Here is a 24,372-nt window from a genome sequence, read left to right on the forward strand (position 1 = left end):
AAGCATTTTTTACATGCTTTCCAACTCTGATGATTCTTCCTCTCAGCTTAATTTCACTACTATGATAGCTAAATCTGAATTTGATTTTCAAGTTTTTGAGGCCACCATACAACTGGGATGAGGATACATTTCATATAAAGGGATAGGATTTAAGCAGTCAAATATCTTTTTGGGGGAGCTGTTGGTGTCCATTAAGACTGCTGTATGGCTGTGGGGTTCAAAGAAGAACAGGAGACAGCTAGCATTGCACAGAGAAAGAAAAAGTTCAAAAAAGCAGAATTTTGTTTGTAGTGAGGTTTATGTGTGGACTTCAGTATGTGTTCATGTATTTGGGGTAAAACTTCAAATACTTTTACATTTCATTTTAGCTCAAGTTGCTACTCAGAGAAACTTCTGAGACAGGTGGCAGGATATCTCATCAAAGGGAAACAAGAGTTGCCCTGCTGAGATTCCACCTGCTATGTAACCGTGCTACCATCTTCTTGCCAAAGGGAAAAAATTAGCTGACTCCAGCAGGTTTTGAGTCTCTATCAGGTAAATCGATTCAGTAAGCTGGGAGCTTAACATTAGAAAATGCACACTGGACAACTAGAACTAGAATCCCCCACCTTAAAATTGTTTAAGATAATTAATTTCCTAACCATATTCTACTGAAAATTCATGTGCAGATTGATCAGATTTCATCCACTGGTATCTCCAGTGGATACTAAGTCTAGTACTGTGTCATTTTCTTTGATTTAAGAGAATATGCCTGTAGCACAGAATATCATGGATTTGAAAGTAAGTAAACCGGCAGTAGTTTCCTGATTGCATTAGGCAATCACTTGAAATGCATTTAATTTCACACATTGTAAGTACAATTGAAATCGCCGCAAGTGAACTAATGCAACAGCCCATTTATTTTGGCCTGATTTTTTTTTCCAGTTTGCAAACAATGTATCTAAGAACTGTTTGCATTGAAAGTACCCTAATATTTTGGGGGTGAGTAGTGAGATTTATGTATACCAGACAGGAAAGACCCATCAGAAGAAGATACTTTTCAGATGTCTCCCTGAATGATTTTATTTTCTTTTATCATATTTCTTTGGGTGATATTCTTCAAGCAAAGGCAAATGTATCATTTGGAAAGCAGTGCCTTAAGTTTTTGGATCATCTTGATGCAACTTAGAGTCATAGAATGATTTACATTGGAAAGGGCCTTTAAATGTCATCTAGTCCAAACCCCCTGAACCTTTTCCACCAGACCCGTTCAACCTGACATTGAATATTTCCAGGATAGGGGATTCCTTCCCATATCTGCACATGGTTTTGGCTCCTTTGCATATATCTACACTTTTAAAATTTATTTGATTGGTGGAAGTGCGTTTATGGAATCCAAATTCTTGGCTAAATTTGAAGGCAATATAATTTTTAGTAAATACAGCAACTATCAGTGATAGGAGGTAGCAACTGCAACCCAATACTTTACAACCATTGGCAATCTGCTTGTGATCTCAATTTCCAAACTAATCTCTAGTATTGTCAGTTAGGAATTGAAACCCTAGGGACAACAGATGTATTAATTATTTTGGCACTTCCAGGTCTCTCTGAAAGATTGCTATTGGCACAGAATATTATAATTCTTCTTTCTGTCCCCCAGACAATGCTTGCAGTGGTTGTGCCCCAAGCTCCATGTGAGCACACAGCTGACTCCTAACATAAAAAGTCAAACGAGAAAAACCAAGAGAATCCTGCAGAGACCTTACAAGCACATTTGTGAATGTTTACTAGTTCTGTGGAAAACAAAACAAAACAAAACAAAACAAAACAAAACAGAAAAACAAAAGGAGGGCTTGCAGAACAAACCAGAGATGACAGGTGTGAACAAATACATGACAGAGTACCAATATGCAGGCTCTTCTGAGCCTTGGAGGGGGTGCGAAAAGGACGTGATAGTTATAAAATATCCATCTTCTACATCTCCGGCTTTTACAGAAGTCGTAGCATCCTGAAACATACTCCTACTGCAATTCTCGCTTCACATTCCCATCTCTGCCATTTTATCTCCCAAGCACGCTGAAACATTCCCAGTGCATGTTGCAAACTTTGGAAATGTATATAGCTTTCCCATGTGAATGTTTAGGAAATGATAGTTCTGTTTTCTGCCCTGAAATTCTCCATCCACCCGAGTTTATGTGTTTATGTGCTCTTTCAGGAAGGGTTTTGGTAAGCCACAGCAGCAGAACAAGTTGTATGTGCTACAGTAGCCACTCCCAAGTCTTGCTGGCACCCAGCAGACACACAGCATTCCTTTTACTCCAGTAATACAGTTTTTTGTGACAGTTCTATCCTTTGCAGGGATCTTTACGTTAACAACACCAAGCCACGCTGAGCGCGCTCCCCGGGCGCGATGCCCTGGAGCTGCGCGATGGGTCAGCCTGTTGCGGGCGGCGCTGCCAGAGGCTCTGGGCGGCGCCTCCGAGTGCGGCCGCTGGGTCCCGCCCTGCTCCGGCCCGGCCCCGCCCCGCCGCCGGGAATAACTCTGCCCCGGGGGAGAGGCGTGTCCCCGCAGTGCCCAAGCGGCAGAGGGGAGGTCGCACTGCGCCCCGAAGCGCCCCATCCGCTCCGCGTTCTCCGCAGGAGGAGGGAGCGCAGCGGCGGCGTTCAGTGGGGCGCTGCTCCGCACTCTCCCGTTCCCCCCACACCCGTAGGCTCTCGCTGCCACCCTGCGGGTCCCGCTCCTGGCAGGAAAAGCCCCGTGCGGGGCTGTGGGGCCGCCGGGCCGCTCCCGGCGGGGGTTCAGGGAGGAGGCGGAGGGACCCGACACCGGCGGTGGAAGGTCCATGGCGCGCATGCGCACTCCATCGCTCCGTGACGGGGCCGCTCCCGCGGCGCCGGGGCCCGGCTCGCGCTCCCATAGGCTGTTCCCCCGGCAGGCGCGCGCCCGCGGCGCGGCTCTTCCCAGCGCGCTCTCGGGGCGCGCACTGCCCCGGCCGCGCGCCGCTGTCACCGCTCTGCCTGCGCGCCGCTCCCCGCCCTCGGCGCGCGCCCTGCCCGCGCCCCGGCCCCGCCGCCCGCGCCGCGCCGGCGGGTCCAGCTTCCGTCCCCTCCCCGCCCCGCGCCCCCGCCCTCCCGCCGCCTCCCCGCGCACGGCACCAGCGGCAGCGCCAGCGCGGGCTCCGCCAGCGGCGCCGGCACTCGGGTAAGGGGATGCGGGGGCTGAGCGGGAGCCGCGGCGGCGGGGAAGCGGGTACCCAGGCGAGACGGTGCTGCTCCGGTCAGCGCTCCCCATCCCTCCCCCGGGCCTGGCGCCGCCGCTTTTGCGACTCCGGCGCTGCTCAGCAACCGGCGCCGCTGCCGGAGTGATGGTGGCGGGGAGGGGGCCGTTCCCCGCCGTGTGCCGGGGTCCCCGTGGGCTCCCACACCTGAGCGTCGCTGGTGGGGCCTGAGGCCGCCGGAGAGCACGGCAGAGGAGGAACGGGAGGCCGGGGCTCGGCGGGCGGCCGGGGCATCACCGTCGGCAGCGGGGCCGGGCCGGGCCCGGGAGGGAGATGCATGCAAGCCCCGGCCGGCGGCGTTGCCCCGGGGCAAGCGAGGGCTGCGCGGTTCCTGCAGGACGCGGGTAGCGGCCCCCAACTTTCCTTGTCCCGGGAACTGCGGCCGCCCGGGGGGACGCCTGGTTTTGGCAGAGAAATACACGGGAAACGTGAGATTTGTGAACGGAGCTCATGCTCTAAGGCCGCCTGGTAGCTCGAGAAAGTGCTTGTCTGGCAAGGGTACGAAGCCATCGGTTGTTGCTTGGGCTTTTCCCACGGCGACCTTTACCGTATCTCGGCACAATTAACTGCTTTGGTCACGGATTCTGTTATCGGTAAGGCTCTGGCAATTTTTCCTCTAGCCAGGTTTGTGCTTGATGTACGCTCAGGTCTTTCACACGTGTGTTCAAGTGTGCGCACGCACCGTGTTCTTGATGCTCCAAAGACCGGGTGGTGACCCTCTGCTTTCAGAAGCTCGTGGTTGAGCGTACAGGAGGAGACAGGAACTATGATGTCGTGGTGCAGGTTGTACCAAGAAGCCTATGGGCAAAGACATGAGCTGAAAAATTGCTTGTTGAAAGACTAACTTCCTCGGGGTAGTACCTGCTGTCCTTGTGTCTTCAGTGCACACATGATCCACATGTTGTGTATACGTGGATGTGGAAAACAATCATGTGTTCAGAACCCTCTTCACTTCACCTGTGATTTCGTGTTAGCACTTAGCGCCCTGTTTTGTTTTTTTTTTGCGTGTGTTTGCATACTGAAACATACACATCAGCTGAAAAGTGTATTTCAGTATACAAACATACTATTTCTACCCCAAAATAAAGTATCCTAATGTCTAGGCCTGAAAGCTAATGCAGTAAATACTTTGGAAAGAGTGTTTCAGCATTAAAAGGTTTGATTTGGTAGCATTAATCTTATTTCCTTTTCCAAGTAGTTCCCCACTATGAACTGCAAAAGCAAATAAATGACTAACATTGCCTGTGCTGCTGATGACTCTGCTACAATTGTTTTCATAATTAAAGAAAACTAGTTATTAGGAGTTGGTGACTTTGCTTTGGTATATTTCCAGTAGTGGCTGTTTCTCTGGTTTTTGCAGGTGTGCTTACTGCCAAATTTTTATTGATACTTGTTAGGGTTTCATATGCATATGTACCTTAAACTGGCAGGCTAGCATATTGCAAAGTTTGCATATTTGCCCAACAACTTGTAATAAGACAATCCTTTTCACAGTCGAAAATATGATTAATTATTCATATTTTCTGAATGAGCAGTTCAACAATGAGAGAAGGGCAAGAATCACCTTAGAATGTTGAATCAGGCAAGTTCACTCTTTTAGTCATGTAGCTGCTAGAACATTTGACAACAGGGAAACCCAGAAGATCACTTGGAATTTGTAACTTTCTTTCCCTTTTAGTCTTGTGTCTTCATTTGTTTAAAATTTTGGCAGATTCATTAGCTGAACAACTGAAAAGATATTGGTTCTAGATAATATGAGAACAAAAAAAGTGTTAGCTATACTTGCTGGTGTAGAAATGGAGCTAGGTCAGCTTAAGTGAATTAGTAAAGCTAGTATTAAACCATGTAGGGGCTTCCTTTCGGTTTGGCATTTGTGGTTTATGATGACTTTATTGGGTCTGCAAATAGAGAATTGATTGTATAATTGAGTGTTTATGTATTACAAATATTGTACACAATTCATAGTGTAAAAATGATATTTTTGGTCCATTCCTGTCTTTCTGTGACTGTATGGAATTGGTGCTTTATCTCTCAGATCTTTTCTAAACGAAATGATTTTCCCAGGCTTGGAATCTATGTACAGTAAAAAGAATAATAAATGATAATTTTATATATTATTTATCTCTTCTGTATGTTTGTTGGTATTTAAGGGGATGAAAATGAAGGAGGTATGAATTTGAGTATTTTGTATCTTGTTGCAGAGCCAGAATGAAAATAAAAAGTCATTACTATAATCTTAGGCTGGTCTGGAGGGGGAGCTAGTGTCAAAGCAAAATGTGACAATTCTTTTTCTGGACTCATTCACAAGCTTGTTGTTTGGTGATAGAATATGTTACTAATACAAGAAGGAAAACAAATGTAGATGATGCGTGCTGTGTATGATTGCATTACTATGCTTCTCTTGTATGATGAATATAATCTGCAAGTGAAGCGATGTGTGTGTTTCTTAAGGAAATAGTGTGTGTTTTGCTATTGTGCGACAATCACTGTATTCAAAGTACTTTGAAGTTGCAAGGTCAAGCTCTTGTAAATCATGAAATACCAGAATTACAGATTCTTGTAGGAACTGTAATTTGGCCTATTACAGTGTTACACTTTTCACTACAATGTTTCTTTCAGTATATAGCATAGAATGTCATAGATGGTGTCCAGTATTGAATATTGAAACCTTTTTCTTGGTATCAAATAACGTGTAGCCTTACTATTTGCTTATGTGTGGTTCATACTGTACCTGCTTAATTTCCTCCTCTGCTGTTTCATTACTTTCAGTCTCTAGTGCCTGCATGTTTCATTAGGAATATTTTCACAGAAGTCCCTGGAGACACGTTATATATTGCTTCATGTTGAATGTCCAATTTAGGGCCTTTCTGATATGATTTTTCAAAATAATCTATCAGTGAACTAATGATTTGTGTGTTCTGAGCCATTTTCCCATAAAGGTCTAATTTACTAACAGTAACCTGGTTTTTCTTTCTTGTTTTTAATAGACCCTTCAACAGGGATCCATGAATCCATATCTAGAAAAGACCTTACTGCTTGATTTAGTGTAGTGTGTGTTGATTTAGATGCAAGTATAAATACTTATATCTGTTGCAATGTTAGCCCAAAACAACTAAGTCCATAATTTTGATGAAGAATGGATTGCTCATTAAAAACTTGTGCAATTTTTTTTATATGTATTTTTTCTCTTTTTCTTTTAAAGATGATTTGCATGCAAGAAACAAGAATAAAATAAAATTCTCCAGAACAGTATTAATTGCCTCTCTTTTCTTGCAGTACCTATCTTATTAACAGTGTACTTGCCAATGTTTTCAGTGCTTATGGCAAGGTCCTTATATGATGTATTATTGCGATTTGATTTTTTTTTTAACATTTTGTTCGGGATCGTAGCAAGAGTATTCTGGGCACAAGGGCACAGAGAACAAGATCAAATGATCTTTAATTTTTGTGATGATACAAGAGAACAAAGTTGTTCGCCTATAAACAAAATATTCAACATGCTAGATAAAAACGATGGCAACCCTTATGGATAGGAGGAAATCTTGTGTCATGTGGGATTGAGTATATAAGACTAATATGCATATGGCATGTAAGTCTTTAGAAATGCTGAAATTTATATATTTTGCCATGAGACTTCTACCACTTGAGCTAGCAGAAAATGTGATACTAGTAATTTGTAATTCATCTGTGGTCCAAATGACATAATCTGTGAATGGTTTTCTAAGATTATTTAAATGTTTCAAAGTAGTGATGAAAAGTGGAATCTTAAGTTCTATTCCAGTGAACATATTCTGTTGGATGCTGATTTTTCTGCTTATTTCTTGTGTGATATCTTCATGTCCCAATATTTTTTGCCCTATTCTAAAATTTTTGTCACAATCCTAGTTTCCCAATGTAAATGATTTGTTTCTTGCTAAAGGGCTTTTTATCTGAAATCCAGAACTGCTGTGCAGGGAGATTCTAACTAATAAATTGTTTATCATGGTGTTCTTTCCTTTCCAGCTCTTCATACTTCTGTCTGCTGATCTCAGTTTTCTGTCCACTATCCTCAGTTTCACGTCCAGTTCTCCATCATAACTAGGATCTGTACTCTCTGTGTTCTGCATTTCCACTGGCACCATTTCTGTCTTCTGGAGTTTTCCACCTTCTCTGTTGTGCTTCATTCTGTTCTTTCTTCCTGGCTTCCCTCATCTGAATTTGTTTCTTCCTTTCCTGTCTGTCTTCTTACCCATCTCAGATTGGACTGTATCCCAAATTCAAGGTTATGTTCACCATGTCAACTGTACCAGCTTTTTCCCACACTGCAGTTCTTTCTTCAGTCAGATTCTATTGGTTCCTCTCTTTCTCCCCTTTTCTTCACATGGCTAGCTTACCTTAGCAGGGTTTGAGGAGAGCAGCTACCAGCAGTGGCTGAGGACTCAGGGATTACTGAGAGAACCAAAATCATAAAAGTGCAGGTGGCCAAATGGACTATGACTGAGGATGCTGATAGATCTGGCCAGAGTTAGACTGAGATCCCTCCTCATGATCTCTGGAACATCTTGGATACCAGAACACCTTCCCTGTGACTGAGCAAAGGCATATGTTGTATCCTTCAAAAAAGGCCAAAATACAGTTCAATGAGCTACAAAGCCTGCTAGCTTCCTTTTTGTCCATGGGAAAATAAGGTCATGGGTGGTTTTGGAACACATTCCTGAGCACAAGAAGAAGGAAGTGAATAGGAACAATCTGCATGGACTCATCAAAGGTAGATCATGAATGACTAGGCTGATTGCCTTCTGTGGTAAAGTGATTGAATGTTTGGGTGCACGAAGGACAGTAGATTTGATTTATCTTGACTTTAGCAACACTTTCAACTGTCTCCCCAACAATATTCTTGTATCCAGATTTGAATATTACAGGCTGAGTGGATGGAGAACTAGATAACTAGAAGACTGGTTGGATGGATGGACTTAGAAGGAAGTGCTCAATGTGTCACATAGGGAAGTTGTTAACAAGTGGGGGACTGCTGGAATTTGTTTTGAGAAGGTGATGAAGTGTACTCTTGTGATTACAGATGAAACCAAATCGTGGGGAATAGTTGATATGTGTAAGGATGGGGCTGCTGCTAAGAGGGACCTTGTCATTGTGAATAAAAGGTCCATCTGTAGTTTTATTCAAGAACACGTGCAAAATCTTACACCTGAGAAAGAAAAGCGCCTTGCAGTGATACAGACTGGCAAGCAGCTCTGCTGGAGAAACCTGGAGTCCTGGTAGACAGCACTCTGGGTCAGCAGCATCATGGCCCTGCAGAATCACAGAATGGTTTGAGATGGAAGGGACATTAAATATTGTTTAGTTCCACCCCCTCTGCCATGGGCCTGGATACCTTCCACTAGACCAGGTTGCTCAAAGACCCATCCAGCCTGGCCTTGAACACTTCCAGGGAGGACCATCCACAACCTCTTTGGGCAGCCTGCTCCTGGGTGAAACCACACTCACTGTGTAAAAAAATTCTCCCCATTGTCTTGTCTAAACCATCCCTCTTTCAGCTGAAGACCGTTCTCACTTGTCCTATCCACTATATGCTCTTGTGAGAAGTCCCTCTCCAGCTCTTCATGTAGATCCCCTGTAGTTGCTGGAAGGTACTCTAAGGTTTCATAGAAGCATTCTCTACTTCAGGCTGAACAACCCTGATTCAGCTTGAAGAAAAGAAAGGCAACAACATCCTGGACTCTAGTAGAAGGAACATAGCCAGGAGATGAAGGAAAGTGGTTCTCTCTATTTAGTGTTCACTAGACCACATCTAGATTATTGTGGCCCACTTTTGGGACTCTCAGTACAGGAAAGTCATTGATAAACAGAAGCGAAGTTGGTGGAGGCCTACCAACTTAGGGATCTGGAACGCTTCCTGTGAGGAGAGGCTTAGAGAGCAAGCTGGAGAAGAGGTGGCTTCAGTGGGATCTAACAGCAACCTGTTGGTGTTTTTGAGGACATCACTGAGAAGATGGAATCAGGCTCTTTGCTGAGATGTGCAGTGGGAGGACACGAGACAGTGTTTGTAAATTGAAACAAAGAAGGTTCAGACTCGATATAAGGAAAAATTTTCTCTCCATGAGTATAGCTAAGCTGTCTAAGAGGTTGCCCTGGGAAGCTGTGAGGTTTTCAAGACCCAGATGGGTAAAGCTGAGCAACCTGTTCAGATCTCATAGCTGACTTCGAGCCAGAGGTTGGACTGGGGGACATGTGGAGGTCCCTTCCAACCTGTATTATCCTGTGATAATACAGCTGTCAATGTTTAGCTCCCAGAAGCCTTATATTGGAATGGAATCAGTACAGACAGAATATGTAGGTGGCTCAGCTGCAACATATCAAAACAAAATCAGTAACACTAACATTACAGTGAGCTTGACAACAGCATCATTTTTATGTCATGATAAGAATTTCAGTGTCTGATAGGAAGATGCATGTGGAACTTAAAGAATGCAAGAGATTAAAGTTTTTAAAGTAAAAATATCCTTTTGTAATGAGGCAAAAGTGTGTTTTTCTAGAGCTTTCCTTGGAAAGGGCAAAAATATGTTTTGCATACAATGGATACGTTGCTCAACTTTGACATGGACACCTGGGAAAGAATGGGTCATTCTAAAAAGTCTTTGGCAACTCAAAAGAAACTGAAAAATGAATCTTCTACAATGAAGTATCTGTCAGCCTTAAAAACAGGTGATCTCTCTGCGTCATTTGTCATGATAACTATGTAAATTCATATTATGTAGCGCATAATGCATCATTTTAAGGTGGGGATTGTCTGACAATATGTTAAATCAGTTGCAATCAATTCTGATTCTCCTCTCATCCCCAAACATTATGTACTAGTTTCCTCACATGATTATTGTTTCTTCCTGTTCTTTTCTCTCTTGCTTCCTCCCCTGCCACATTTTCAGCATGGGGATGGGGAGTAAATAAAGGAAGAGGAGCAGTCCTAAGATGCAAGGAGCCTCATAACTGTTTTGGAAGTCTTTTGGCTAAAATCTGAAGAGTTGAGTGTAGCAAAGAAGTACTGTTAAATAACAGGCTGGGGTGTGTGTGTGTGTATACACACACACACACACATATTTTTAAAATTTATTTGTTCATTTTTGTTAAGGGTGAGATGTTACATGAGGAATGATCTTTTTTTTGAGGTTTTTGCCTCCTTTGTTGTATTTACTAACCTGTAGTCTTTAGGCATCCTCCCTAAAACAAGTGGTGATTTCTGTAGCAAAGCAAAGTTTCCACTAAATCAACCATTCAACTTAGTTCCTTTGAATATTAGATATCAATAAAACATAATTTACATAATGTATGTTCAGAAAATATAATACATTCAAAATAAAATGAAACACTAGCTGTTGGTCATTCTAGAATTTGATGAAGTTTGTTCTGCTACAATTACTTTGTGGTAGCAGTATTAATTCTGAATGTAAGTGCTTTTTAGGAGTCTGCTTTCATTATATGTTTGCTTCATAACTTGATAGTAGTAAGATGAGTAATTTTCTGTAAAGTTAGAGAATTTCTTTTGTGAGACAGTTAATAGCAATGAATATCACTGTGACATTATTAATTCTGTAAGCTAAAGACTCTCTTTAGAAGCTTGTGGAACATTGCTGTGAATATTTTATGGACATTAATTTTGAGTTGCTGTGAGTTAGACTCTTTTTTCAAAGCATTGCTCTTACAAAGGATTTTGTAAAATAACAGTAGGAATTCTGTTCCAATAACCTCCCAATGTTTGTCTTTAGTTTACTATATTACTTATGTTGAACTTCACCATAATTTGTTTAGAACTTCCACAGAGACATAGTAACTTTTCAAGATTTGTGTGGGTACCAATACATTTGTTAAGCTTTTGGAGGTTTTTTTTTCGAGGAGTCTAAATGGATGTATGTAATAAAAATTAAAGTATCCAATATGCTGTTTATTGAACGGTTTATGTAACTTTTTTAAAAAAAATTGTGTTTTCAGTTACAAATATTTGTTCTTTAAACACTTTGCCTCTAAGGTGATTTTTGTTGACCAAGTGTCAAACTGTGCACTTTTAGATTGCCTGAGACCTTTGTTTTTAGCTCCATGCCTCTATTTATGATGAAAAAATGTGTAGTATACCTGAAATATGTACACAGGGTTCTGATATGCTGTGCTTAGCTGACAGCTGGTTTCTTTTTGGGTGTTTGCTAAGTAACTTCCCCTATTTGACAATCAGTATCGAAACACACACTGCAACAGCAAAAACTATTCCATCTTAAGTATACAGTTATCTAATCTGTATGTGATGCATTGATGGACTCTTTCTCTCCTGTTTTTCTCCCACCCGAAGCCATATAGGACCATTCATGGCAGGGCACATTGTGTCTTTAGTTCCTCTCAGCTGCTTAGGCAAGCATTTGTTCCTTATTTAAGGCAAGGTTTGAATTCACAGGAGAAAAACTGAAAATATAAAAAACAAAAATAAATTAATTGTTTCCCTGACTTATGGGGTTTCACTGAGACACCTTTGTGGTATTGTGCCATGCCTTGATATGCTTAATCTCTGCCCTTCCTTTTTCTGTAGTCTGGAGTTTAGAATTACTTGTTCACAGTTTACAGTCTTCTGGATGCATGTCTCCACATTTCTGTTCAATAACTAAATCTGTTTCACAATTCTGTTGGGATTTTGGTTTTTTTTTTAACAGTACAGCATCTGACTTTTTGATCTGTCTCTGCTTGGAGTATTTCTAAGTTACAGCTGTTATGACAGTGTGAATTACACCTTTTTCCTCATGGAGGCATCCAGTGGCATTGAAAGATGCTGTCCTTGAGTTGTTCTTATTGCATATGCTTATTCAGCAGTCTAGATTTTGGACTGAACTGCTAGACATTCTCTCTGCAGCCATTTTTGTCTTTTAACTTCAATGAAATGATGCTGCTCTAGGTACCAATGTTTGGAAGTTTGCCCTGCCAGGCTATTATCCTGGTTCAGCAGGTGGGACCAGTTTTATCACTGTGAGAGGGTGACCATTGTAATTTTTTTATTATTATTAAATTGTAACTGTCTTATAATCTCTCTTGTGTTGGGTTCATTTCTCCTGCCGGTTTACCTTTAAACCAGCACAGCTGTAAAGATGGATGGTCATTTGGATAATATGGGGGTAATAGCTTGCACCTATAACAACACCTTCATACTCTGCAGGTGTGTGCTTTGTGTACTTCCTTGGGAGCATGTTGTTGATGGTTTCCTCTGAGGTAATTTCTTTTTCTTCAGTGGCAGCAGGATCCTTGTAATGCATGTGAGAAAGCCCTTTTCTCCTTCTTCACTTGATTACAATGGATACCGCTTTTACAGGATGAGGGATCTAGTATAACTAGAGCAGAGAAATGTTGGTCTCTCAAGGATCTAGGCATGTATATGAGATAGAGAGATCAGCATAATTTAAAATGCTTGTTTAATTTTCCTGTACAACATACTGCAGTGTCATGCATAGGTAATGTTAATAATTCTGCAGATTCTGTGTCTACAGAAGAGCTGAGAGAACATGGTCTCTATTCAGTTGCTCGCTCTTAAGACCTCTTTGTATGTGTATAAAAAGTCACTTGTAGTTTATCCTCAGGCACACTGAACACATCTAGTTGTTTCAAGCTATTGGGCCAAGAATAGGAAATATCCCAAGTACTGACCACCTGACAGTAAGGTCATAAAACTGTGTGTTGACATATAACAGGATATACTGGTATCTCTTCACCAGACTTGTTTCAATTCTAGACTCTCCAGAGGATGAGTTCAAATACTGTTTTACAGAGCATTGATTTTTTGTTTACTTCCAAATCCACTGTTTTTTAAAGTCCTCAGGAGACAAGATCCTTCTGTTCCTGCTTTACAGAGACAATTACAATTTTGTGACCAATTATATTTTCAGTTAGGACTACCAGGACTATATTTTTTGTGGCACATTTTCATATTTATATTGTGAGTATATCAGTCAAACTGTTTCAATCTCAGGTTTGCTATTTGCATGCTGTGGCTGTTTGAGGTGGGCTTGCTCATTCACAAGTACTGCAGGGGAACTGCCACATTTGCATGCCTACTAAGTGGATTTGTTAGATGAGTGTCTGTCTCCAGTGTGTTGGTTTGTTCACAGTTACAGGTTTCACCTGTGGTTAAGATATCCTTTTATCCAACTTTTTATGTCATCATCAGTTGAGTCTTTTTTATCTGAAGTTTCTGTTGACATGACATGTATTCACTTCCCTGTCCCTCCTCCTATGCATTCCCCCACTGGTCTTGGTTGGTGCTTTAATATAACGTAAATTTTACCTCTTTGTTAATTCTGGGGATCCCTTGTGCAGTACTTGAACCTGTCTGATTTCAGGTTTGCTCTTGGCTAAATAATATCCTGCTTTCTCAGGCAGAGGGCTCTCTCCTTAAAGTAGAGGTTTATGAAAAATATTTTGTATTTTGGAAGACAAGCATAAAATTCACTGTGGTACAGTATAGTAAAGATTTTCATGTATATTGAAATTATATCATGTTGGTTAAGGCATTCGTATGATGTTCTGAAAGTCATAGATTATAGGATGGTTTGGGTTGGAAGGGACCTTACAGATCATGTAGTTCCAGCCCCACTGCTGTGGACAGCGACACCGTTCCCCAGATCAGGTTGTTCAGAGCTCCATCCAGCCTGGCCTTCAACACTTCCAGTGATGCAGCATCCACACCTTCTCTGGGCAGCCTGTTCCAGTGCTTCACCACCCTCACAGTAAAGAATTTCTTCCTGCTATCTAATCTAAACCTACTCATCTTCAGTTTGAAGGCATTCCCCCTTGTCCTGTCACTACATGGTCTTGTAAAAAGTTCATCTCAATCTTGTAGGCTCCCTTCAGGTACTGGAAAGCTGCAATTAGGTCACCCCAAAGCCTTCTCTTTTCCAGGCTGAACACTCCCAAATCTCATCCTTTCTCATAAGAGTGGTGCTCCATCCCTCTAATCCCTCTAATCGTTTTGGTGACCTCCTCTGGCCTCACTCTAACTGGTGTGCTGGGGACCCCAGAGCTGGATACAGTATTCCAGTTGGGGTCTCACCAGAGCAGAGCAGAGGGCCAGAATGCCGTCCCTTGACGTGCTGGCCACATGATTGGCTTTCTGGGCTGCAAGTGCACAGTGCCAGCTCATGTCCAGCCTCTCATCCACCAGCACCCTGAAGTCCTTGACAGGGCTGCTCTTGATCTGTTCATCCCCCAGCCTGTACTGCTACTGGGGTGTTGTAAACACACACTGGTGTGGGAATGGTACTTCCAGATTCAGTGCCCCCCACCAAGACTCTCTAAACCACATTCAGCTCTCCCTCCCTCCTCCAATCGAAGGCACAAAAGGCAAAGATTATGGGTTGAGATAAGAACCATTTACTGGAAACAGCAATGAGATAAGAAAATGAACAGTAAAAGCAGCAATATTAAAAACAAAAGGTATGAGAAAAGAAGTGATGCACATAGACAAACATTCCCCATAATAGACAATACTGGATGGCTCCCTCAACCACATTTTCTTGACTGGAAGGAAGCCCTTCTCCTCAGAAGTGAGAATCCTTTCTTACTGCCCCTGCAATGACATGAGGTGGTATAGAATAACTTGTGTCCTAGCCGTGCTCCCTTCTGGCTACTGTGAAAAATTAACCCTGTCATGGCCTGAACCAGCACACAAGGGTTGCACTGAGGTGCAGAATCTTGCACTTGGTGTTAGTAAATCTCATCAGATTCCCATGGACCCACTTTTCAAGCTTGTCCAGGTCCCTTTGCATGGCTTCCCATTCTTCAAATCACACCAAATGTGTTTTGCAACAGATTATTTAGGAAAAAAATGATTAATCCTGATGGCCTTTTGTTTTTATAGAATTATGTGATTAATTTTATATATTTTCAAAAATCTGAGCTAGCAAATGGAAATATCATTTAGTGTCCCATCAAATATGTTAACCAAGGTATCAGTTGCATGCTTATGTTTGAAAGTAAGTGCTAAAAATAGCAAGCAGAATTGTATCTTTTTTATTTCTGAGTGCTGTATCAAAGGTGCATAGAGATACTGGACAGTGTTCATTCTGAGTCAGGCCTTTTGACTTCATGTTTTTATAGCTAATGTAAACATGGAAGCACTTTCCCTCAGTCATTAAATTTTCATTTAAATATGTTTCCTCGTGACTCCAATGTGAAATGTTGCAACGTGCTTACACTGTGTTAGACAGCAAAGGTGCACCCTGCATGTTCATGAAGATTATTGGTTCCTGATGAGAAGTTTGTAAATAGTGGATATAATTCAGTGGCACCTGTTAGTCAAACATATTTAACCAGTACAGTCTTCTGTTTCTTAAGGGGGTTTCCACTGATCTGACTTCTAGGATAGTAAAAAACTGCTTTTGTAAGTAATGTTTCTCAGTGCCATTCTGTTATTCAAGGGCTCCTTGAAGTCATAAACAATTGGAATCTTTAGATTGATAACCTTTTGTTAGTGACTTTTCTCCTGAAGTCTCCTACAATTGTGTAGTATTTAGCTTAAACTTCTTACCATCTCTGGCAGAAGCAACCACAATGAGATTGATTATGTCTTTATCTGGTTTAAGCATATCTTATCAGAGAAGGTGATAGCTTTAACTGTTCTTTTGGAAATAGTAAGTGTTGTGAAATGGAAGCATCTGGAATACTCCTTTGGACAGTTCTTTTCTTGGGTGTTGCTAGAAAATGTTTTTAATATGGTGCTTGTTTACTGTCATCACCTGGTATTGAAGTGTTTCTAGAGCTCAGGGCTCTTAGATAATGGCTTTTTTTATTTTCATGTTAGGTCAAACGTGATTATAGATGAAAAAGTGCTGTGAACTGTGGATTCTCCTCTGAGAATTCTTCAGCTGTGTTTGGACGTGCTGTGTGAAGACTTACTTTGAAGGTGGATAGTCCTAGGTATGCAGTTAGTATGTACTAAGATAAAACCCCCACCCATATAGTGTGATGGTATTTAAGAATAATCAGTGTAAATACTTTTTGTGATGTATTAGTACCACATATATCAGTGTGAAAAATTTCTGCTGGAATGTGGTAAACAGAAACAGAATATTGTCTTTTGAACTGTAATTTCTAATGACATTTATACTATTTTAGGGATCTGTCTTCCCTAAACTGCACTTATTAATATATGTAATTGCTGACAGCATGTATAGTGTGTAGAGAAAAGATCTTTGGAAGGCAGAGTCATCAGTTCTTGAGGGTGCAGTTTGAGCCTCAATATTTTCTCTCTCATCTATCTTTTATCTTGTGCTTTATCAGCTTTAGACTATTTCCTGGTGGAAATATATGAAATACAGTGACAAGTTTGTCCTTCTTTATTGAGTAGGAGTTCAGTGCTGGACAGCACTGATGTCAAACTGTATCTCATTAAAACTATGTGTATAGTTAAAATGGCTGCAAAATTTGCTTTTATATCAGATTTAAGATTACATATAAATTTTTTTTAACATTGTCACAATGTCTTTTCTGTAATGCTTTCCAGAGTTCTTCCATATATTATCTTTTCTTTTCCTTCTCTTACTGAGATCAGGATTTTGTAGCAAACCCTATTTCATGATTCTGTATCTGTGTTTGAGTACTGGCTTGGTTTCTTTTTTGTTTTCTTTGCTTGGTAGCTGTCAGCACCTCTTGACTGCAGGGGTTAAATGGAGCTGCTGTTATAAAGGAACACAGAAATCGTGCTTGATACAATTTACAGTTTTTTGTGGTTAGAAAATTAGATTATACATGTAGACTGTACATATCCATATGATACGCATATAGACATACATATCTACAAAACTATGTAATTATATTAGATTATATAAATTGTATTGGATCTGGCTGAGACTGGAGTTCATTTTCCCACCAGCAGCCCTCACAGTGCTGTACTTTGCATTGGTAGCTGGAAAGGTGGTGATAACACACCAGTGTTTTGGCTGCTGTTGAGTGGTGCTGGCACAGCATCAGTGCTGTTTCTCCAGCATTCTGTCCCCCATCAGTTGACTACGGGTGTGAAAGATCCTGAGAGGAGACACAAGTAGGACAGCTAAGCCAAATTAACCAAAGGGATATTCCATACCGTATGATATCAGCTCAGATATAAAAGCTAAGGAAAGGAGGAGGAAAGTGGGACATTTGTTATTTACAGTGTTTGCCCTCTGGAGCAACTGCTGCACGTGCTGAGCCCTGTTCCCTGGGAGGTGACCAGATATTGCTTGCTAATGGGAAGGAGAGAATAATCTTTTTTTTTGTCCTCTTTACTTGTGCATGCACAACGTTTCACTTTTGCTTTGGGAAACTGCCTTATTTCATCCTGGGAGTTGTTTTTCATCCTGTTTTCTCCCCCTTGTCCAGCTGAGAAGGAGGAGTGGGTATTGTTCCTTCAGCCAAGGGCAACTTAACACAATAGGGTAGCTTGAATCATAGCCATGGAACAGTGTAGGGAAACATGACTTACTACCAATATACGCTTGTTTTGGGAATGAGTGAAGCACTCATTTGTGGAACCTTTAACCCACAGTAAAGTCATTGCAGTGTCTGTTTGCTTTCTTTTATATATTATACACTAAAAGAGATAAAAATACGAAGTTTAGCTTTATTAAACTCAACACGTAACTTTAAAAATTATATTTGATTTTTATCCCTAAGTAAGAAAGATGGGTGTAATTTTCTAAAAATTTCCTTCATAAATTAAGCATCAGAGGAGTAAGAGAGGAATACAAGATTGGCTAATGGGTAGTAAAAGTAGGAGATAGAAAGATAACAACCACTTCAGGAGGAAGCTTGAAGCACACATTTAGCAATAGTCTCTTAATATCACCCTATTTTAGTCTGTTTGTGGTAAAGCATCCTCAAGGAAAAGATGTATCAAAATGTATTTAAATATGAGAAACTTAAATCACCTGAAACCTTTCTGAAATGAAATGTACTCTAGTATTAGTGCATATTTTTTCCCTGAGATTTAGGCTCTATAAAACTTGGAGTATAGTATGAAGAATAGTTTTAAGGCGTTTTCTGGTGTACTGAATGATAAAAATTGCAAATTTTTTTGTATAATATTCATGCTGATGGAATTAATTCAATGCAAATTTTCAGCTTCCTTCATTATCGGGCACCATCAACCACCTAACAGGCAAATTTCAGCAAGGTCTTCGGGATTTTTCTTACTGAAAATCGCTGACCACTTCTTTGATCTTAGTTACCAGGATCTTAGATTTGATAATCTTCATGACATCTTTTTTAAGATCTACCTTTGTTTAGCCTATCTGATAAACATGAAAATTTACCATGTCTGATATGAACATGAAGCTGCACTGCTCTCTCCTCAAGGGAAGCAGTGTTATGGTCTTCCTTTTTCTTCAGCTTTCTGGATGCTGAACGCTGCCTGCATCTTTTCAAAGCCTTCCCACAGAGGAGCAATGGCAGCGGTTTGAAACAGATACTATCTCTGAAATGTGCACAGTTGCTGGTATGGTTCTGAGTCATAGCAATGAGGTTGACCACAGTCTTGTTTATGCCCTGCTATTTCTCCAATCAGTTAATAAAAGCAGAGTCACTCAAGCTATCAATGATAGACTTTGAAGTGCTATGATCTTTATTTTGTTCTTCCTTGAAAAACTTAAAAGGAAAGATGAAATGATACGAATTCCTAGTATAAGTTCCATAGCAAAATCAAACCACGTGCTCACTGTGGGCAGGTTTGAAGAACTTACCTTTTAAGAAGGAAGGAAAAAAGAGGAAGGAGAACGGAGGGAAGTCTAAGACACAATACAAAATGAAATTTCTTTCTTTTAATCTACTAAATGAATTGTTTCAATTCCCACATAAAGGGTCCTTAATAATTCTTTTAGTGTTGGTATTTCTCATGTGCGTTCACATTTCTTTCAATATAAATTTCTCTGACTGTAAAAAGACTTGGGTAATGGTATTTATAGGGGTAGCTGGTATTTGTAGTGGGTAGTAAGGTATATCTTTTTTAATTCTTAAAAAGCTTTACCTCCTTTATGTCAGCAGTTTGATAAGCTGAATTAAATCCCACAGTTTAAAATGAACCTTCATATTGAATAGCAAGGCTCTCTAGCTTTTTTATATAAATATGAACTAGAAACAAGTTAGATTTTTTTAATTGGCTTACAGCCACATTCCTTTATGTTATGTTTTCAACATCACAATTGCTTTTCAGTGATATGTAGGGTACTGTCTTCCTTCTTCTGTGAAACTTGCAGATCTTTTTTTTTCTGGTACTGTCCTACATTGCTCATAGTCTTGTCTTTTGGTGGGATAGAATTTCTCTTTTGAACTAATTACTGCAACTTGTAACAAATAATCATGAAGCTGTACTGCACAAACAGTTTCCTTCCTCAAATTCAAACCCAGGTTTGTTTTTCTTATTTTGTTTCTTGACCTTATTTGAAGAGAACAGGTTTTGCCAACATTTCAGCTTTTATTTCTTCTTTATGTTGACTGTATTCTTACTTAACCACATTCTTAATTGGGCTTTCCTGACAGCTTTTTTCAGTCATTTCATTCCTTAGCCTGTTTCTACAATGAGTATTCTTTCTGTGTGATTTTCTTGCCTCTAAATTTTCTCATTCTTTTGGTTAAATTTCTAAGGATGGTTACTATTTCCGCCTTTTATGTACTTTTCTGGACTTTATCTGCACTTAATTTTAGTTCCCTTAAGCTGGTTTGATTTCAAATCCCTTTTGACTGCATCAACACTAATAAAGTGGACCATTGTCCGGTATTGAGGACAGCTGGCACAGATTGAGATTTGTCCTTTCTGTTAATCTTTCAGCTTTCAAAACAGGTAGCTGTGTATGCAGTACCATTTGGAAGTTTTCCCAATCATGTGATAACCCTCAGATTGTTCCCAGAGGTTGGAAGAGTGCAGTTGGCCTTTATCAAAAGTATTCCAGGACTTGTTCTGACATGAAGATTTGCATTTAGTGCCTGGGAAAGTTTTAGTCATTAAGAGACTGATATGACCTTAAAGGTTAGCTTTTTTAAAGGCAATAGTCAAGCCAGTTTCCAACTAGGTTGACTCGGTTTTATCTGTGATCTCTTTCCCAAAAGGCCTACTTGGTGAATCATTAATATTGAATCTTGTGATTTAAGTGATTCTGATAGTTGTCTAAAATAAATAAAACAAACAAAGAAAAAACAACAGGAAAAAACCCCAACCAGTCTCTCCCAACAGTCCCTCCAAACCCTCATCCACTTAAATTTTCTTGTTTGGTAATTTATAGGAGTTCTACACTTTCCTTCTCACTGTAACTTTTTCTTTCTAATGTTATGTGGAGTGTTTGGCTTCTGTTGCATTTTGGATCTCAGAACAAGTATTCAAATCTTAAGATATTCAAGACAAGATTTCCTGTTCCACCATATGTGCCTGTCCATCCTGGGCCAAGTATGCTCTCTAATGGTATGGAGTATCCCACTAAATATGTTGTGTCAGTTGAATTATATTTTTGTTTACTTTCTGAGATTTCCAGCTACCCCTGTTTTTATTCCCCATAGTTCTTGTGGTAGTTTACTGAGAAGCAGAAGTTTACAAGGAAGCTCTGAAAATAGTCTACTGTTTGCCACCTTCTTCTCCCTGTGACCCTTTAACTACCCACACTTGCCACTCATTACTTTGGAGCTGTGATCTAGGTTGCCATTTGTAAGTCTTGTTATTTTATTAAAGAGGACACTCTTTGCCTTTAATTTGCTCACTGGTGATTTGAATGACAGCAGATTTTTAGCCTGCCAGTCTGGGAAGCACAGATGGTGCTTCACATGGCTGAGAAGAATTGGAACTCTGGGGAAACTAAACATATGTTTTCCTGGATTTGAGAGAACTAAGAGAGGACTTGAAGTGTTTTTCCAAATTTTCCCCAAATTTACACTACACATGCAGTAGTGTAATGTATGAGCACTGTCACTCTAGCCTACATGAAACTTTGTAAAGTGAAAAATGCAGAGCTGCAGACACTGAGGAACAGTGACATCTTCGAGGAATAATAGGATATGTCAGCTAGGGTCATGTAAAAGGAAGGGGAAAATGAGTCAAGTGGTTGGGCCAGTCAGTATGTCTTGAAGGAGGGGAGCAGGAAAGAACTTGAGTACTGCATAGTGTCACATTGGTGAAAACTGGGTTTATATTTGGGATGTTATTGAATAACTTAATTGTTCATATGGGCCTTTAATATGTCCATGAAAGAAAGCAGCAGATTGTATATTGTTCTGTATACTGTATCAGTTTTGTAGACTGTTCTGAGTTTTTCCCCCTGAGAAACAATAATGTGTAAAAATTTCAGTATCATGAACGGACTTCATACCTTATAGCAACTATTTTATATTTTATTCTGGGAAGGATAAGCACTTAATGATACTGAATCTTGCCCCTAAGTGTTACTTGTGCTATTAAAAATAGTTTAGTCTTAGAACAAGTTCAAAGTGGTAAAGTCCTGTATAATAAAGAAAAACAAATGTGAGGAAATCTTTGTCTTTTAGGCCTGTTTTGAGGAATACTGAGGAATGATCTGCCCAGATCTTACTTGACTGAAGTGGAATTTCATTTCTCTTTCTCAAACCAATGGTGATCAAAGCTTGTTTGAAAGGGAACCTCCTTTACAAAATTGAACTGCAGAAAGAATCACGTACACTTCTCTGCAAAATAGCTAATTCCTGAGAGCTTTCTTCTGTGAGCAGTAAAAGTTAGATCATTTGGCTTTGATTCTTGCATATTATGGATTGAATATATTCCAGCTTTTTTAGCTCTTAGAAGTAAGGAATCTTAAAGAAAAAAAACCCCATCCAAACACCAAACCATTATATAAGAAATATAGATAACCTTATATATATATATTTTTATATGCATTAAAAAGATGATGTATCCCTCTGTTTCCATGGGATGTTCTTTCTTTCTGTATTTGTTTAAAGAAATTTGCTTAATATCAGCAACTAATAATGCTACCAGACAGAAGTGTAACAGAGAAGGATTGATGGGTATAAGAGAAATGAAGTCCACTTTTTCAGCTAAATAACTGCTTCTCCATTAGAAAACTACATTATCTCTTATTACTGCAAAAATCATGGTCTGAGCCTCACTTGGCTTACAGAAGGAATAATTTTTCATTTTTTTCTTTACTAATTTATTGATTTTGTTGTTTGTTTTAAGCAGTTTTGTTGTTTAAAATTGATTCTTTTCATGTAGTGTTTTCCCTAACATAGGCTCAGTCACTTCTCAGTCAGATGCTTGAAACTGTAGAGCCAGCACTGAAATACACAAGTGACTTCACTAAAAAGCTGATCTCTGTGCTTCAGAAATTGCTTGTACTAGAGAAGGTAGGGTTATCAAACTTGATAGTAGATTTATGTTTTTGAAATAGTAGAAAATTATGTAAGTTTAATGAAAAAAAATATTACAAATTCACATACTTGAGCACTGATGAGAAGTCCTGGTGTAACCTGCCTGGTACCAGAGAGGTAGGTTATTCTTGTATGACCCACATCCTCATCTATTTCCTTTTCTGACTTTGTGAGGGTGACATAATGCTAAACCACATCTACTGGTTTCTAGCTTTTAAAAAAGATTGCTAGGACCAGCTAATAAAGGTTGATTTACATTTGGAATGGCATATAACTGACCACAGTCACACTCAGAATAAGATTGAGCCATTCAGGTAAGAGAAAAGTGTTGGTGTGATTAAGCTGAAGTTGCCTTCTTAAAGGAGAATGAAAGAATTTGGCAAGTAAGACCTAGGAAGAAAAGTCTCATTTAGGGTTGAGGGGAGAGAAACATCTGAAAATAAGTGTATCTGAGGGATAAACAATAACAAGTCTTGTTTGAAAATCAGAGGGTGAGGTGTAATCTCAGTAATGAGGAGAAAGAAATGCAGTGGCTCAAGATGATGATTTATATATTTATCCAAGAAGACTGTGTAAGATTATAATGTTGATCCTGGAGTTGGAATTTAAAAATGAACATGTGTGATTTCATGGTACTAGTTTAACAAAAATATCTGAGAAAGAGGGTAGAGCAGACAAGAAAATATTTGATTGTGTTTTATCATAAAGTTTCCAATTTTATAAATTCTGTTTCTCACAGCTACCGCTGGTATTCTGTACAGATCTGAAGGGAGTATTTATTTTTATTTTTTCTCTTCTTGGTGCATAGTTTATCTTCTTTGAAGCAGAGACAATTTGCCATTCACTAAAGGGGGGATTTTTGAGTGACATCTGATTCGTCTTGTGGTTTTAGCAAAGTAGTCCTGGCCTGACATATGGATGTAGTGTCTGTGTTTAATCAGTTTGCCCCGGTCAAATGGAGAAGGGAGGGAAGAAGTGTTTCCTTTTTTCTTTCCCCTCCTGCACCCCTCTGTATTCCTGAGGTATTTTCATCTAACACTTCTGTAGCTGCAGGTACTTAGTGTGGCATCCTGGAACTCTATTGTCTTGCTGTTGTGCATTCAAATTTTGCATATTTTTAAAATTCAGTTTAAATGACATGAAAAATGCTAATGAAATGTTTTGAACTTTGTTTTGAACAGGTTCTTGTAATGCAGGAGACTGGATTAAACACTGCAGATGGTATTGAACCCTTTAAAAGGATTTTTTATAAGTAGTTTAATTTTTTAAAACAAAACCAGTAGTGACTAGTCTATATTCACCCAGCATTTCAGTCAGAATTGGGCATATAGCTAAAATTTCCTATCTGCAAGGTCACTTCATGACCTTTATTTCCGGAAAGACCTCTGCAAGAGGGGCATATTTATCTGGAAGGAACCACTGTCTAATAAGTCTAGTGATAACTGTAAATACTGTTGAGGTGACTGAACAATAAATGAAGATTTTTTAAAAATAGTTTTAGTTTTTACATTATAAATAGAATTCCATTTTCAGGGATTTATCATCAATACTATTCTGGAAAATTGTAAACTTTTTGATGGTTTTGAATGTCTCAGAGTGGACTGTTTTAAGGTAATCACAACTTATGTAAAGTGACTGTCTATTCCAGCACCTTTTTTATGGAATTGTGGAAAAAAATCCCAAAATTTGCTGTTTGTATCTTGATTACAGTATGGCATTTGTTACTTCTTGTGGGTTA

At 39.9% G+C, this 24,372-nt stretch overlaps 1 protein-coding gene across 4 annotated transcripts in view; it reads left to right on the plus strand.

Moving 5' to 3' along the window:
* Positions 1–2,983: 2,983 nt before the first annotated feature.
* Positions 2,984–24,372, plus strand: part of FUT8 (fucosyltransferase 8) — a 116,415-nt gene continuing 95,026 nt past the window's right edge. For 3 of the 4 annotated variants that reach the window (XM_071558597.1, XM_071558594.1, XM_071558598.1), the window contains exon 1: positions 2,984–3,181. The gene's annotated coding sequence lies outside the window, so the exon portion shown is untranslated. Of the gene's footprint in view, positions 3,182–16,134; positions 16,194–24,372 lie in introns of those variants that run through there. The other variant, XM_071558595.1, reaches the window with a different exon arrangement.

This window comes from Pithys albifrons, chromosome 6 (assembly GCF_047495875.1).
Source record: "Pithys albifrons albifrons isolate INPA30051 chromosome 6, PitAlb_v1, whole genome shotgun sequence".
NCBI classification, from domain to species: domain Eukaryota; kingdom Metazoa; phylum Chordata; class Aves; order Passeriformes; family Thamnophilidae; genus Pithys; species Pithys albifrons.